This window comes from Lithobates pipiens, unplaced genomic scaffold (assembly GCF_037356315.1).
Source record: "Lithobates pipiens isolate NorthernLeopardFrog02 unplaced genomic scaffold, aLitPip1_a1.2 Scaffold_18, whole genome shotgun sequence".
Classification (NCBI taxonomy): Eukaryota; Metazoa; Chordata; class Amphibia; order Anura; family Ranidae; genus Lithobates; species Lithobates pipiens.
In genome coordinates, this window is record NW_027507758.1 from 553,582,218 (window position 1) to 553,598,476 (window position 16,259).

The following is a 16,259-nucleotide window of genomic DNA, read 5'->3' on the forward strand; positions in this document are numbered from 1 at the left end:
CAAAAAGTCCCTCACATGTGGTATCCCCATACTCGGGAGAAGCAGCAGAATTTATTTTGGGGTGTAATTTGACTTCTGCCCATAGCATGTGTGAGCAATATATCATTTAGTGACAACTTTGTGCAAAAAAAAAAAAAGTTTGTAATCTTCCCGCAACTTTTGGCAAAATATAAAATATTCCATGGACTCAACATGCCTCTCAGTAAATAGCTTGGGGTGTCTACTTTCCAAAATGGGGTCATTTGGGGGGGTTTTGTGCTATTTTGGCATTTTATGGCCTTCGAAACTGTGATAGGTAGTGAGGAGTTAAATCAAAAATTTGCACCCTTAGAAATCCTGAAGGTGGTGATTGGTTTTCGGGGTGCCGTGCGCGACTAGACTCCCAAAAAGTCCCACACATGTGGTATCCCCGTACTCAGGAGAAGCAGCAGAATGTATTTTGGGGTGTCATTTCACATATGCCCATAGCATGTGTGAGCAATATATCATTTAGTGACAACTTTGTGCAAAAAAAAAAAAGTTTGTAATATTCCCGCAACTTGTGGCAAAATATAAAATATTCCATGGACTCAACATGCCTCTCAGTAAATAGCTTGGGGTGTCTACTTTCCAAAATGGGGTCATTTTGGGGGGTTTTGTGCTATTTTGGCATTTTATGGCCTTCGAAACTGTGATAGGTAGTGAGGAGTTGAATCAAAAATTTGCACCCTTAGAAATCCTGAAGGTGGTGATTGGTTTTCGGGGTGCCGTGCGTGACTAGACTCCCAAAAATTTTTATTATTTTTTTTGTCATTATTCAATCCCTTAGGACAAAAAAAATAAATATTCAATGGGCTCAACATACCCATCAGCAATTTCCTTGGGGTGTCTACTTTCCAAAATGGGGTCATTTGGGGGGGATTTGTACTGCCCTGCCATTTTAGCACCTCAAGAAATGAGATCGGCAGTCATAAATTAAAAGCTGTGTAAATTCCAGAAAATGTACTCTAGTTTGTAGACGCTATAACTTTTGCGCAAACCAAAAAATATACGCTTATTGACATTTTTTTTACTAAAGACATGTGGCTGAATAAATTTTGCCCTCAATGTATGACTAAAATTTAGTTTATTCGATTTTTCTTATAACAAAAAGAAGAAAATATCTTTTTTTTTCAAAATTTTTCGCTCTTTTTCCATTTATATCGCAAAAAAAAAAAATCGCAGAGGCAATCAAATACCATCAAAAGAAAGCTCTATTTGTGGGAAGAAAAGGACGCAAATTTCGTTTGGGTGCAATATTGCATGACCGCGCAATTACCAGTTAAAGCAGCGCAGTGCGAAATTGGAAAAAGACCTCTGGTCCTTAAGGTGTTTATTGGTCCGGGGCTGAAGTGGTTAAAATGTCCTACGAATTTGATGTAGTGTAAGCCACATCTAATTTGCATAGGTGTGAATGGGGGCTTAGCGCTGGAAAACACTTTTTCATAGAGAAAAGGTGCATTTTATTTACATCTATACAGATCCGACCAAAATGAGGGACAAATGAGGAGGAATGAGGGACATTGCTCTAAATCAGGGACAGTCCCTCGAAATCAGGGACAGTTGGGAGCTATGAGTAAACTGTTATATAAATCCAGTATGATAAAAATAATCTCGATCCAGTGTTGTACATAAGTTCTTCAGCTGTCCAGGAGTTTCCCTCCTGGTTGGCTGAGACACAACAGTGGCGCCATTGGCTCCCACGCTGGTCAATCAAAGTCACTTAGCCAATGAGGAGAGGGGGGAAGGGCCGAACCCTCAGGTGCCCCCATAGCAAGCTGCTTGCTGTGGGGCACTTGACAGGAGGGAGGGGCCAGGAGCACCAAAGAGGGACCCGAGAAGAGAAGGCTCTGGACTGTTCTGTGCAAAACCACTGCATAGGGCAGGTAAGTATAACAAGTTTTTTTTTAAAGAAAAAAAACAAGACTTTAGTATTACTTTAAGCTATGGTCAGTATAAAAAAATGCCATATATGATCCAGTCATCGCTTTCTTTTTTTTCATCTTTTAATTCAGTGACGCTTGGATGGGAATTTTAGGGCATGTCAACGTGTAACAACACACCTGCCCAAAGCAATAGAGAATACAGTGAAACACAGACGTGAAGTCTAAATTTAGAAAAAAATGTGAGCAGACAGGCTAATGCAATGTTTCTTTTGCAATAAAGTAAACGTATCTACCTGCTTGTTGTTCATGTTAAAGGCTAAATTACCTTCCCAAACATGTGAGAGTTCTCGAAGTTCACTTATCTTCCTGCTCTCAAGTAACTACCTGCCCGTGCAGGAGGTACGGGCAGACATCTGTCATGAGAGTCTACAGGAGCCTGACATTGCACCTGTGATCTGACTGTGGGTGCAAACTTTTGCAAGCTCCTTACAAAAAAAAATAATAAAACCTTTTTACATGAAAGAAGATGTGCATATTTTTTTTTCAAAAGGTGAACTTATCCTTTAACATGTGCACTAAGCTGCACATGCGCAGCTAGGTTTATATTCCAATATAGTGGCTCTGTGCTGTGGATACTGTAGATTCGATGTCCACCAGCACACGCCGATTGTTTAGTACACAGGCAGAATGGTGATCTGTAAACAAGGCAGGGTGGTGTTCTGTCAATAGGGAAGGCATTGATCCTGTGTTCCTGCAAAGCAGGGGCACAGATCTATGCCTTCCCTTTGTAAAAGCACCTCCCCCACAGTACACAAGCACTGGCTAGGAACACATTTAACCCTTTGAGCGTCCATGATGTTAACCGTTTCCCTGCCAGTGTCATTAGAATAGTGTATATTTTAAGCACTGATCACTGTAATGATGTCACTATTCCCCAAAAAGTCTGAGTTGGTGTCCAAATTTTCCGCTGAATAATCGCAATCCCACTATAAAGCACTGATGGCTGCCATCACTAGTAAAAAAAAAAATAAAAAAAAATATCCCACAATTTGTAGACGCTATAACTTTTGAGCAAACCAATTAATATACGCTTATTGGTATTTTTATCACCAAAAATATGTAGCAGAATACATATTGGCCTAAATTGATGAAGACATTTTATTTTTCTATATTTTTATTGGATATGTTTTGTAGCAGAAAGTAAAAATAATGTGTTTTTTTTTTTTTTAATTGTCGGTATTATTCTGTTTATAGCGCAGAAAATAAAAAACGCGGAGGTTATCAAATACCATCAAAAGAAAGCTCTATTTGTGGGAAAAAAAGGACATGCAATCTTCTGGAGGTCAAGTGGTTAAGAAAAAAATGATTAAACCACAAGTTAAAGCTCCCCACCGTCGATATTGCTATGGAAAACTCATGCCAATAAAGTACTACCACTCTAAGGAAACCTACCAAAATAGAGGAGGCCCCAAAAAATACAATAGAGTGTGGGCCAAGTGGCTAGCTGAGGCCTCCACAGCAACCGCAGACTGATTGAGCATGTACATAATACCACTCTATGGGTGGATGTGATTTTGATATATTGAGTGACTTGTTTGTATTGTAATCTCAGATATGGGTTTATTTGATATCTATTGTCCCTTGGGTCTCGACTGTAAGATTTGATCCTTAGATATTTCAATTGAGCAGGAGCCAATGCAGCACTAGGTTGTTTGTTGTTTTCTTGTGGACGTGCTAAAGCTGTATTTCACTAATGATGGAAGCAGCCCAATTGCCGGCTGGCACTGATCCCTGTCAGTGTCAGGTTTACTGTTGTTTGTTTGTATGTCTTATACTCAATAAAAAGATTACAAAAAAAAACAAAAAAACACAAGTTAAAGCTGACCAGTTGTATGTATACCATCAGTGTTCTATTGTTTGTTTGACATGCCTGGTAATCTAGGGGAAGTACAGGCCTCCCCATGACTGGGCTCTGGGGGTGGGCGGAGTGGGGCACGTTGGCCTGGTCGGGGTCCAGGCTGGGGTTGCCACTCCATTCATTGCAGTAGGACACCATAGGTGTGTGACTTCTGGGGGTTACCCTTCCTTCCTAGAAGTACAGGCATGTACAGTAAAATATCTATTTGTAAGCACTAATTTTAGTGCAAAACGCGTCAGCACTTTTTGTTCTATATTCTTTTTCCCTTTGCTGTTGTGAACTGTATGATGTGAAGGTTTTTTAGTGGAAACAATAAAGGCACAATTCACTTTATCTGATCCGGAGTGCAGCTATCCAGAGTTTTTCTGTTCCTTTCCATGTACAGTAAAAGATAGAAATATCAAATACTAAATAACATCATTACAGGTACTAACAACAAAAAGTTTTGTTACAGGGGGCATTTAATTTTTCCCAGTGTTGAATAGAGACTAAAAGACTGCAGGACAACAGTATCAGGTGAAATGGTCAGCTTTACATCTCTCGCAATCACTGTCACCCCCCTCGTCTCCCTCTTACAGTGCTGCTCCTTGCTCTCCAGGGCCCCTCCTCGCTACAGTATTTACATTAACCACTTAACAACTGGCCCATAGCCGAATGACGGCTACAGGGCGGTTGTTTAACTCTGGGAGGTCGTCATATGATGTCCTCCCAGAATTCTGCTCTCGAGAGCACCCGTGAACGCCGGGTCCACAGGACCCGGCACATCACGAATCACGGTAAACAGCGGCTCATCGCGGTCGTTTACCACGTGATCGTTCCGTCAAATGACGGAGTGATCACTTGTAAACAAACCGGCGTCATGTTATGACGCTGGTTCCTCCCTCCCCCCCTCTGTACCGATTGGTACAGCGGAGGGGGAAGAGATCGGTGTCAGCAGCGCTGTGGGCTGCATCTGCAGTGCCCACATCGCTGCTCACTGAAATTTAACCCCTCAATTTCCTGCCATTATTCTGCACTACTCTGCAATACTCTGCAACACTCTGCAATACCCTGCAATACCCTGCAACACTCTGCAATACCCTGCAACGCTCTGCAATGCTCTGCAACACCCGCCGGTACCCTGCAACACTATGCAACACCCGCCAATACCCTGCAACACTCTGCAACACCTGCCAATACCCTGCAACACTCTGCAATGCTCTGCAACACCCGCCAATACCCTACAACACTCTGCAACACCTGCCAATACCCTGCAACACTCTGCAATGCTCTGCAACACCCGCCAATACCCTGCAACACTCTGCAATGCTCTGCAACACCCACCAATACCCTGTAACACTCTGCAACACCCGCCAATACCTTGCAACACTCTGCAACACCCGCCAATACCCTGCAACACTCTGCAATGCTCTGCAACACCCGCCAATACCCTACAACACTCTGCAATGCTCTGCAACACCCACCAATACCCTGCAACACTCTGCAACACCCGCCAATATCCTGCAATACTCTGCAACGCCATACTCTGAGATACCCAGCAATACTCGGAGACACCCAGCCATAGTCGGTGATACCCTGCAATACCCAGCCATAGACACCCCCCCCTCCTGCCGCCCTCCGGTGCTTCTACCGACTCGCCAATACGATCAAAGCCAGAATCTTTTTTTTTTTTTTTCAGGCTTCCCAGCTTAGAGGTGAGATGCGGGGTCTTATTGACCCCATATCTCACTGTAAAGAGGACCTGTCATGCCATATTCCTATTACAAGGGATGTTTACATTACTTGTAATAGGAATAAAAGTGATCAAAAAAATTATTTTTGGGGAAAAAATATCAAACTAAAATAAATAAAGTAAAATGAACAATACATTTTTTTTTTTTTTAAAAGCGCCCCTGTCCCCATGTGCTCGCATGCAGAAGCGAACACATACGTAAGTCCAGCCCACATATGAAAATGGTGTTCAAAGCACACATGTGAGGTATCGCTGCGAACGTTAGAGCGAGAGCAATAATTCTAGCCCTAGACCTCCTCTGTAACTCAAAACATATAACCAGTAAAAAAAAATTAAATCGTCGCCTATGGGGATTTTTAAGTAGAGACGTTTGGCGCCATTCCACAAGCGTGTGCAATTTTGAAGAGTGACATGTTAGGTATCTATTTACTCGGTGTAACTTCATCTTTCACATTATGCAAAAATTGGGCTAACTTTACTGTGTTTTCTTTATTTTTATTTTTTTAAGCACAAAACTGTTTTTTTTTCCAAAAAAAAGCATTAGAAAAATTGCTGCGCAAATACCGTGCGAGATAAAAAGTTGCAACGACCACCATTGTATTCTCCAGGGTGTTTGCTAAAAAAACATATATAATGTTTGGGGATTCTATGTAATTTTCTAGCAAATAAATGATGATTTTTTACATGTAGGAGAGAAATGTCAGAATTGTCCTGGGTGCTCCAGAACGCCTGATGGTGCTCCCTGCATGTTAGGCCTCTGTATGTAGCCACGCTGTGTAAAAGTCTCACACATGTGGTATCACCGTACTCGGGAGTAATAGCAGAATGTGTTTTGGGGTGTAATTTGTGGTATGCATATGCTGTGTGTGAGAAATAAACTGATAATATGACAATTTTGTGAAAAAAAAAAAAAGTAAAAAAAATCTTGATTTTGCAAATAATTGTGGCACAAAATGACAACTTCAAAAAAACTCATCATGCCTCTTACTAAATACCTTGGAATGTCTTCTTTCCAAAAAGGGGTCATTTGGGGGGTATTTGTACTTTTCTGGCATGTTAGGGTCTCAAGAATTGAAATAGGCCGTCAGTACTTCAGGTGTGATCAATTTTCAGATATTGGCACCATAGCTTGTGGACTCTATAACTTTCACAAAGACCAAATAATATCCACCAATTTGTACTTATTTATACCAAAGATATGTAGTAGTATACATTTTGGCCAAAATTTATGAAGAAAAAATTACTAATCTGCTAAATTTTATAACAGAAACAAAGAAAAATTCATTTTTTTACAGAATTTTCTGTATTTTTTCTTTTATAGCACAAAAAATAAAAAAACGAGCGGTGATTAAATACCACCAAAAGAAAGCTCCATTTATGTGAAAAAAAGGACAAACATTTCCTATAGGTCCAGTGTTGCATGACTGAGTAATTGTCATTCAAAATGTGAGGGCACCGAAAGCTGAAAATTGGTCTGGTTATTAAGGGTGTTTAAGTGCCCAGTGGTCAAGTGATTAATCAGGTGATGGTGGTAGGTTGCCACCTTTTCTTCAAACCCAAACACTTCAGCGCCACACAGCAATTATTTTTCATAGTATGCATAGATAAATTATGCATAGATGTTGTAATAACATTTCTAATCATATGAAGTTAATCACAAGAATCCCCCTTTACATCAGAGTCCACAGAGTTCCCCTTTTACATCTGAACTCGCAGAGTTCCCTTTCACTGTAAGGGGAGGACTCTGTAGACTGATGGAAGGGAGAACCTCCGGGGACTCTAACATATGGGATGCTCTGGTGTACAGAGAGGACTCTGATATAAGGGAATACACTGTAGCCTCTGGTGTAAAGGTGAGCTCTGATGTAATGAGTGTTCTGAGAACCCTGATTTACCTTAGTGTACTCAGAGAGAAGAGGGGAGACTTCAGTCACAGACAGGGATGGATGGTGAGCTCATTCACCCCTTGGCAGTCAGCACCTCTCATCCAGATGTATCTGAGGCTGCTGGTCTTCAAACTTCCCGCCCTCACTTTCCTTTTCTGAGGCACAGCCCTGGGGATTGCAGTGTGGGCAGACAAAGAGGGGTAGGGGTGGGATAAAGAGGTGTAGATCGAACTCTCTCTTCTTTCCCATCTGTGTGTGTTTGGGGGGGGATTGATAGTGCTGGCTTTGGGCATTGTTAAAGAGAGTGTAACAGACACCCTTGGCTTAGACAACCGCAGCCAGTAACCCTGCTGGGAAAGCATAGTCTTGTCTGAATAATGTGTCTGGGTCTCAAACAGTCTGAAACCTGGACACATGATTCCAAACCCGGACTTTTCAGGTGAATCCTGCACAGGTTGCAACCCTAGATGGTGGACATTGGTGTAAGAGTTAAATTATATCAGACATTATTAGAAACAATATAACAGGTACATTATATGCAATGAGATTTGGTCACATCTGTCGCAATAAACAAAGATAACTTGTGTAATGACATTGGTGATTTGACACATGGAAAATGATGGTATACTCGGGGGGGGGGGATTTTCAGGGGTTGATGAATTTGTTTGTACCGAAATGCAGCTACTTTTCTTCTAAATTTCAATTTTTTAAGCTGTGAGGAAAAAATAAAAGATACAAGCTGTTTGTTATGGGGAACAGTACCAGTTGGGATAAAACACTTTCTGTTTTTTCCTCTCTATTCCAATTCTGGTGGCTACTCCAAATTTTGCTCTTACCCTGTCATTGTATATGACATTTATGATCGGGACAATATGAGGGAGTAAATCTCCCTAATGGGGACACAGGCAGCAATAAAAACATGACAGTACTTCAAACCCTCACTACTCTGTCCAAATGTTAACCACCTGATGACCAGCTATGTACCAGTACTTCGCTGGACTTTGGGGTGGTTATACAGGGATGATGCCTGCAACTGCACACAGCCAGAAGTCAGCTTTCTTGTAAAAGCTATCCTAGCAGCTAATTAGCTTTTAAGGGCAGAGGGGAGATCTGGGGTCTAATAGACCCCAGACCTCTCAGTAAAGGGCACCGGTCATTGCCTATTTCTGTCACAAGAGATATTCCCATTCCCTGTGATAACAATAAGTGATTAAAAAAATGAAAGCGACAGTATAAAAATAAATAATTAAATTTTTTTAAAGTGCCCCCGTCTTCTGCATTGAAAGGCGAATGCACTTGTCAGTCCTACACATGCAAAAACAACGATTGCACCACACATGTCAGTTATCACCGTTAATGTCATATCAAGGACAGTAATTCTAGCACTAGATCTCATGTGTAAATTGAAATTGGTAACCTGTAAAGGATTTACTTCCTCTTTAAGAGTGAGTGCTGGCTGTAGTTTTCTCTAAATTTGCTATAAGCCTACTGCAACCTGTTAAAAGCCCATTTAAAGCTACCCCCATTCACTAAGTTAGTGATTAACAGCCAAAACCACTTACAATTTTCTAAAATCCTACTCAAGCTTGGCTTGCATACACACAGTCACACAAAAGTTCTGTGAACTTTCGACCGTCAAGAACACGGTGACGTACAACACTATGACGCTCAATGCTTCCGAGTATATGTCAAATTGTCTCCGAGCATGCGTGTTTTTTTGCGCGTCGGAATTGCATACAGGCGAACGGAATTTCCAATAGGAACTTTTTCCGATGGAAAAATAGAGAACCTGCTCTCAATCTTTTGCTGGAGGAAATTCCGACAGCAAAAGTTCGATGGAGCGTACACATGGTCGGAATTTCAGACAAAAAGCTCACATCGGACTTTTGCTGCCAAAATTTCCGATCATGTGCACGAGGCATAACAATTGTAGCCAGGCTGGCGGTTGCTGCTGGGGACTCAGAGGTAACCTTTTAAGAACCTGGTGCTGAATCAGCTCTAATCATTTGTGTCCTGTGTTTTTTTAGGTAGCCCTGGCATCCCATCCTGCCACAGACCAGAAACTGGCAGTCAAGGTGGTAAAGAAGAGGCAATTATTAAAAGAAGATCCTAAAAGTATCCTTATAGAGAGACAAACACTTGAAGAAGTTGGAGAGAGTCCTTTTTGCACACACGCTTATGGAACCTTCCAATCAAAAGTAAGTGTCACATTCCTATCAATCACTCATCAAATAACGTCCATATTATCCATCTGATCTCCAAGTCCAGCAAAGACCTAGAAACAAATCCCCAAACTAGAAAAACATTAAAGATGGTCCAGCTTCACAGAGGCTCGGACATGAGAGAATTATGGTGGCTGCCATTGTAGAAAGTTGGGAATTCTGGTTCTCTCCCCCTAAGTGTTGCTCTTACATTGGCATTGCTGTCACTGACTTGGATCTGGTTTAGCCCCTGTACTTCTCTCATGACAGAGTCACTGTAATGGTAGCCTGGTAGAACATGTTTGCATGTTATGTGGCTCTGTATATTGCTTTCCCAATGAGGAAGGATGTTCAGTATATATTTAAAGTTCCTGCCAATCATCGTATTATGACTTTATTATGAACTTAAGCTGGATACACACACTATACAATTTTTTGTAGATTTTTTTCCTTCAGATTTACCAAAACCATATAATATGAAGTCAAACTTTAAGAGTTTCAATTTATATGCAATCAGGCAGGCCCTTGCACTACATGGTTTTGATAAATCTGAAGACAAAAATATGCAGAAAATCTAATAGTGTGTATGGGGCCTTATATTTAAAGTGTATGTAAACCCAACAGTGACCATCTCTTGTTTATTCCCACTTGGTCTATTAAATATACAAATCAAAGTATTTTGCTATATCTGATCAATAAGAGCAGAAAAATACCTGTTGATGCTGCCAGAAATCCAGTGCTGCCCTGTGCTATCATAAGTATATTCTGACAAAACACAAACCTCACATACACTTTTCCTTTTTGAACCTATATATTTCTCTCTGTCTGTTAAAGGAAGATCTCTTCTTCATTATGGAGCACAATTAGTCGACAGCTGAGCAGCCAGCCCAGAGAAGGAAGTGCTAAGCCAGCCCTGCCAGTACCCCCTCCTCAATGACTCCTCTACCTCGGAGGGTCACCAGGCTTGAGGGAAAAACATCTATGGAACTCGCGGAGGAGAACAGGGGCATGTACGTCCGAGGATGAAACCCATGAGAGTTCCTCTGGACCGTACCCCTTCCAATGCACCAGGCACTGTATGCACCCACGGAACCTACGGGAGTCAACAATGGATTGTACCTCATACTCCTCATGGTTCTCAACCTGAATAGGGTGAGGACGTGGCACTGAGGTGGTAAATCGGTTACTGACCAACGGTTTCACTAAGGAGACATGAAACACATTTGAGATGTGCATACTAGGAGGAAGATCCAACGCGTAAGCCACTGGGTTAATCCTGCAAAGGATACGGAAAGGCCCAATAAACTGAGGTGCAAACTACAGTGCGGGAACACGAAGCCGGAGATTGCTAGATGACAGCCAGACCCCGTCCCCAACCTGGTAGGAAGGCGTGTACCTATCATTAGCATGTCGCAAAGCCTCCTGGACTTGTACCCAAGTGGAACGAAGACCACGGAGATGCTCCTCTAACACAGGAATACTCCGCGGAGCAAACAAGTCAGGCAACATGGAAGGTTGGAAACCATAATTCGCCATAAATGGAGACAATCAGGAGGCAGAATTCAAGGCACTGTTGTGAGCAAACTCTGCCCATGGTAATAGGTTGTCAGAAACCATGATTCAGACTGAGACAGAAGTACAATTAAATAACACTTGTTTATTAATAAAAATAAAAAATTAAACAGAAAAAGCATCGTCAAGCATAGCCAGAGTCCAGTAACCAGATCGGGTAGTCAGCCAGTCCAAAGTTCAATAACCAGATCGGGTAATCAGCCAGACCAGAAGTCAGGGAACCAAGTAGAGCAACTGCAAGCAGGATAAGGAGACAGGAGGGATGTCAGCAAGCCAGTCTTGAAACAAACCGCAGGAGATGGTTCCTTGTGATGTGACCAACGCGAAGGCAGAGGTGAAGTGAGCTGGAAGGCTTTAAGTAGGCAGGTCAGAAGAGCATCATCGGGAACAGCTGGTAACTGTGGAGAGAGAAGAGAGCTGGCAGTTAGCCGGCAGCTGAGCGGCCAGCCCAGAGAAGGAAGGGCTAAGCCAGCCCTGACAGTACCCCCTCCTCAATGACCCCTCTCCCTCGGAGGGCCAACGGGCTTGAGGGGAAACCAGCCAGCTTGTCATTGCACTTTACGGACTCAGCAGCTATTCGCATACATCTGTCAATTCAAGCGGCAGGAATCCACAGATTTTTGTGTGCCCAAGTAGTGGAGCTGCACACAAAATTCAAGAGAAGAGAAGAAAGGAAAGGAAAGAACAATCAGCACACAGTATAGATTGCTTTCCATTGATGAGTTTGGCCAGAAGAGGGCAGTATAATACAGAACTAAGACCCAGCACAAAGATATACAGCAACCTAGATGAATAAGTCACATACTGCATTGAACCTGGGCCCTGTATATATCCTGTCAGGATAGAAGTGCATTTTTGTAAAGCACAATGGAAGTCTCCTTTGCTTATTACTGTAATGCAGTCAGGCTGTATAAACAGTCACAGACATGGAAGTCTGCATGCAGAGCTACAGTATGTATACTGTCTAGAGAACACAGCGAACATCCAGATACGTTTATTTTATTTCAGACTAGCCATTGGATGTCTCTGCTGCAATAAAAAGCCTGCACAATCGTTAGCATTTCATATTTGACTTTAATTCCACTTTAACCCTCGCTGCAGCACAATAGTACGTTAAAAAACAAGATGAAAAAAATTCCCACATCTATTACAGTTTATGCAACCTGACTGCATTACAGTATAAAAGAAGGCTTCAATCATGCTTTAATTTTCAAAATAGAAATGTAGCCAATTTTCATCACCCTGGCATTCTACTATTAAACACATAAAACTTTCCAAGATCACACAGCCTAATAGCTGTTTTGTAGTAATAATGAGCATCCATTGGGACCAGCGTCCCCCTAGTATCATGGAACAGAATAACGTCCTTTTCTTTTGGGCTGCACATACGCAGTGTGTACTCTCTTCTGCCACAGCTGCTGAGCTCATCATAGGCAACAGGAGAGAGTACACACTACACATGAGTGGCCTGAAAAACAGGACAAGATTCCCTCCTGTGACACTAGGGGGCACTAGTTACAATGGTTACTCCAGTTTCTCCAATAACTCGAGAAAGCTACGGTAAACATCAGAAAACAGTTAAAAGAGAAGTATGGGGGTGAGTGGCTACAATTGTCCCTATCCCTGTACATTGCACACTCACATCAGTCCCTACCCTCAAGGAGCCCACATTCCAAGGTCCACATTCATATACTAGGGCCAATTTTTGGACAGAAGCCAATTAACCTACCTGCATGTCTTTGGAGTGTGGGAGGAAACCAGGGTACCTGGAGGAAGCCCATGCAGGCACAGGGAGAACATGCAGGCTCCAGGCAGGTAGTGTCGTGGTTGGGATTTGAACCAGTGACCCTTTTTACTGCTAGGAGAGAGTACTAACCACTCCACCACTGTGCTGCCCCACTTAGGTGGATGCAGCATCAGCCCACTGATGGCTCGGTTCTCACTCCTTCCCGAGCAGAGAGCTGCTGACTGTCAGTCAGCATCTCTCCTGTTCTGTTTCTCATGCTCACTGGAGCACTGGGCTGTGGAGGGGTGGGAAGCGGCCATTTCAGCGGCTTACTGAGACTGACAGCAGTCAAGGCAGCTGGCGGATCCAGACCTCCTAAGTGAGTAAGGGGTGACGTGCTGCCTCGACCTATTGCAGTGACGTCAGCGGAGAGGCCAACCTAAAAACCTCTGGCTGGACTTCTTTAACAAAAGACCAATTGGAAAAGGGATGACCTGGAAAATTCCCTGGTGAAGAAAATCATTGATAAGACTTTTATAAATCAGAATGAAAAATAAAAGAAATATCTGCGCTATAATGGACAACAATAGCATACAGTAGCTAAGCACTATAACCCAGATAGTAGGCACATGAGCAGATATATAGCAAAAAAGTGCAGCGCTATAAATTGATAAATGTGTGTATGTCACAGCTAAATATTAAAGTGCAAAAGAGCAAATAATATCCATGATTTTGAACCTTAAATCATGAAAATCAGTAAAAATCAATACAGTGCACCACAATTGATTGAGCAAGTGTCCAATGCTTCAATAGTACACAAAGTACAAATATAGACATTCTATTATAGTTGATAAGTGACTTGAGTTCATAAGATAAAATCCTGGTGTGCTGTGAAGTGAATCATTCATAAATAGTGGGACATAAGATAGACTTGACCATGTGAGAAGACCATCACAAAGAGACAGGAGGCTTACCAGAAAGTAAGTGACCGCCCTTATTTGGGGGGGTCATACAAGGCTTCTTGGATCTGAGATCCTGTTGGAGAAGTTTCCTGGTGATTGGAGCCTGGAGAGATGTCCCAATGAGCCGGGCCTTCACCACCCAATGGTTTCCCCCGGCCGCTGCACCCTTTCCAGAAGGGCAAACCAAATAAACAATAAACAATACCCGACCTACAATCTTATTCAAAAAATTTGGAACAAAACAAAATACTTGGAGAGGGTGACAGCCTATACGGACTACAGTCCAATCTGTCTCAATAATACATGGCCCTGCAGGAACTTTTTGGTTTGCCTCAGTCCATGCGGTTCTATTATATGCAACTGCAACATGCCATAGTTGCCCAGAGCAGATCCACGGAATGGACCCCTTCACCAACCCCCCTGTTTAATTTTATTGCAAGAGCTGTCAACACTAAGGGCTTTATATCACAATGCTATAGTGTGTTACTACAAAGCTTTCTGGGCAAACATCCCCTGCGAATGCTGGCCTACGCGCTCCTTTAACGTATCACACAGATTGATGCAAATATATATACTGCTATGAGTATAATACACCCGCCCCCACCGACTGTATGCTATGGGGCTTAGGCCCACCCCACTGTGTACCAGATATGGAGGTGCCTGAAGCTCCAACCATATTTGGGAGGAGTGGTGGACACCATAAACAGGGTGTTTCGGGTGTCGATGCCTACGAACCCGAGACATTGCATACTTAATGTACCGTACTTGATGAGTTAGAATGGGAAGACAGCACTAAGGTGACAGTAATCAGATCTTTGTTCCTGGCACATAAACTTATAATGACTCACTGGATATAAGAAGATCCTCCTGCTCTAAAAGAGTGGATAAATGCTGTGGGAGAAATGCTTAGGAAAGAAAAAATAATTTACCAACACAGGGGTTGCCCCCAAAAGTTTGAGAAACTCTGAGGACTGTGGCTGGATGTACCGGGGCTTGTCCCGGTGGATCTGGTCATGGGCAGATTAATGGGAGTGGGCATTTGATGTCTTTAAATACTAGACCAATTGAGCTAAGTCTTTGTTGATGGTAAGACCCTGATTAAAGAACATGGTTGGAGGAAAAACTAAGATGGGCAAGAAATGTATAGAAGAATATATGATGTAGGCGAGATCAAGAATTGTACAGTTTGCTAAATTAAGCAAGTTTGATGTCCTTGTTGCTTGAACATGTGCTTGAATATGTATGTGCCTTCAGTATGTATTTATATGTTTACTTTAATAAACTTATTTCTTGATAAAAAAATATTTGGCTGTGGAATACACATATTTATCAATTTATAGTGCTGCGCTTTTTTATAAATCAGAAATTAAAACAAAAATAACAAAAAAAGTCACCATAAAGTGTCCTATGCAGTACTTCTTGTACTACATATCAGTAAATGGAGGTGTGTGCTGTACCTGTAATCCAGCCTTGTATAGCCCTCCTGTGCAGTCTTCTATAGATGGAGCACCTTGTCACAGACTTTGGAGATCTTCAGAATGATGCAGATTCTGTCAAATGAAGGCAACAGGAGACACTGTGTTTTAAAGATGCATTTTTTACATCAGGTTATAGAGCAAAAGATCAAAGTAGTGATAACGCCAACACTTCCCCTTCTCTAAGCCCTTGTACACACTGTTGGAGATTCCAACAACCAAATCCATCGAATTTTGTCCGACGGATTTTGCTGAAACTGTTGTATACACACGGTCGGAACAAAGTTGTCGGAAAATCCGACGTGATGACGTTATTTCGTTACGACGGGACTATGTTCACGCTAGTAGCCAATAGCTTTGGTGTAGGAATTTGATCTGAGCATGCGCGGCACTTTGTTCGATCGGAATTCTCTACACATGATCGGAGTATGTCCGATTGGAGCATTTTGGCGGAAAATATTTCCGGCAAGTTGGAAAAGTTGGTCCGACGGATATTCCGACGGAAACAGTCCGATGCAGACCACACACAGTCGGAATATCTGACAAAACGCTCCGAACGGACACATTCCGACAGAATCTCCGACTGTGTGTACAAGGGCTTAGTGTTATGGGGACTTCTGTAAAAGTTTGGACTTCCCTTCACTTTTGTGTCCTGGGGGTGATGGTCACAATACAGAGGGTGAAACTCTATACTAAACAGATATGTCTGCCTTTCCTTGTCCCTATTGCAAATTTATCCTCACTTCCTGTCTGGGGAACACATTGTCACTGCAACATTATTTAAGAGCACAGACCAGTCATGATCAACCAGAAAATTACAGAGTTCCTCAAGTGCCACCCCTGACACCTTCAGAGGGTCACACAATAGCAGCGCTGTTTTGTA

The 16,259-nt window shown here is 42.3% G+C and overlaps 1 protein-coding gene across 9 annotated transcripts in view; it reads right to left on the reverse strand.

The window, feature by feature from the left end:
- Nucleotides 1–16,259, reverse strand: part of LOC143988956 (uncharacterized) — a 570,864-nt gene that overhangs the window by 13,038 nt on the left and 541,567 nt on the right. For 7 of the 9 annotated variants that reach the window (XR_013276941.1, XR_013276942.1, XR_013276943.1 and 4 more), the window contains one exon: nt 15,359–15,451. The gene's annotated coding sequence lies outside the window, so the exon portion shown is untranslated. Of the gene's footprint in view, nt 1–11,278; nt 11,612–15,358; nt 15,452–16,259 lie in introns of those variants that run through there. The other 2 variants (XM_077488910.1, XM_077488909.1) reach the window with 1 other exon arrangement.